The sequence below is a fragment of the Cupressus sempervirens genome, chromosome 9 (assembly GCF_028749045.1).
Source record: "Cupressus sempervirens isolate cs-2001-9-10 chromosome 9, ASM2874904v1, whole genome shotgun sequence".
NCBI lineage: Eukaryota > Viridiplantae > Streptophyta > Pinopsida > Cupressales > Cupressaceae > Cupressus > Cupressus sempervirens.
The window spans coordinates 504,314,451-504,316,449 of NC_143126.1; positions in this window are offsets into that span (position 1 = coordinate 504,314,451).

Below are 1,999 nucleotides of genomic sequence, written 5' to 3' on the forward strand. Positions count from 1 at the left end.
TTTTTTAGCCCAAGATCATCCAAGTCTTCTCTCCCCTTGTCGTCTTTCGAGGCCATCTTGGGTGCATAAGATTAGGATCCAAAATCTTGTCTTAGCTTTTTAGGAGGCCTTCTTGGGGATTTCATCACCCCTTGGGACGACCTCAACTCCAGCGTTCTGACGGAGTATAAAGATCGGGAGGTGAATCCAAAGACACCTCTCTTGGGATCAAAATTTTGTCACTCGGGCTAAGCCTCAAGGAACTTTATACCCTTGAGAAGTGAAAGAGGAGAAGTGGGTTACCGCTCCTCTTGGCTGTGTGACATCTTTCTGGTTTCATCTACGGATTTGGGCCTCACGTACCTTGCGTATATCAAGGACTCCCTAGCTATAACATATTTCATCCTTGTAGAAAGCTTCCTAAGATGTTGGTGTGTTTGACGTGCTTGCTCAAAAATTTTGTCTGCTTGTTTGTTCATAGCTTTTGAATGAATGTTTGTCAATTTTGGTCGAAATCCCAGAAAAGCAGAAATCTCCCAGCTCAAGGCATACTTAGCGTAGTCACTACCTTATCAGAAAATCATCCAAGCTCCCTCGCTGCAACCGAATCTATCTAGTTCTTTGCCTTAAAACAATCTCAAATCCAAAGTCCATCCAAATCATCCCCCAAGCCAGCTAGCAACCCAATCCAAAATCACCCAAGCCTTTAAAGAGTTGTTGTCACTTTGCTAGATTTTGCTATCCAATCAATCCTACCAATCAACCAATCTCACCAAGGTTATCCCTCTGATAGAGCATTGTCTAGGGTAATCCAGCTTTGTCACTTGTATCCCTCATCACCTTGAGCTAAAGGTTGGGATCCACAAGTGGTCAATCTTGTGTCATGCCCATAGGATCACTAGTCTATCCTTAAGTTGACACAATCACCACCAATCCTGCACATAGGAAAGAAAAACTCTCACTTTTTGATAGCATTCCCTTGAAGTCTTCCATCCATAGGAAAGCCAAAAATCTCCAGCCAAATCCTCCTTAGGTCTGTCATACAGCTTTGACACTCCCTAGGAAATCTTTCATCAACCAATCCAAAATTTGTGCTTAATCCAAATCCAACCATGAGCTTCCGTGTTCATCCATACGCAAGACCCCATCCCCATCAAACTCATCATCAAAGCATGAAGTACCAATCCTATCATGATGTGTTTGGTCGCATTGTCCTTGCTCCTGCCACCTCCTATTCCAATGATGATGAAAATCTTGTTGACTATGACGGGTATATTGAAAGCCTTAGAAACATTCCCCCAAGCATCCCCCAAAATCCAAGAGTTATTCCAAACTATCTAGTCATGCCATCTGATATTCCAGCTTCCCCTCCATCACCCCATCAACCAAGCTTCCAATCTTCCACCCCCATCACACTAGCTATTCCTGTCAATCCACCTCCACCTTCGACACACGAGTCTCCAAGGAATCTCCTAGAGGAAATACAAGAAAAGTTGCCTCCAACAGCCGATAAGCCATGTCATCTAATCCAACCATGTGAAGTAGTCAGTGATGAAGCTTCCCCATCTATAATATCACCTCCATCTCCCATAGCTATCATCCCCATACCATCCATCAAATTGCTTAAAATCCTTCCACTTCCCGCAAGCATCAAAATCGCACCACCTATCAAATCCCTCCAAATCCTATCCACATCGCCTCCAAGCATTTCCCAAATCTCTCATAATGACCCTTATGCATCTATCTTCTACTCACCCATCTCCACTATTGAATCTCCCATCTATCCATCCGCTGCCTTTGAAGAATCCATCCCTTCACCTCTTATCGCACCATCCACTCCAAACCAATCCTATCAAGATCCTGCCCAAAAGCATGTTGACATCCCCCAAAGCATAAATGAAGATATCATCATACCATGTCTTCCATCCATAGTGCAGTCACCATCTCCTCCATCTCCAAAACCTCGAGCCATATCTCCTCCACTACAAGATATCTTGTCATCCCACCGGCTACATCAAGA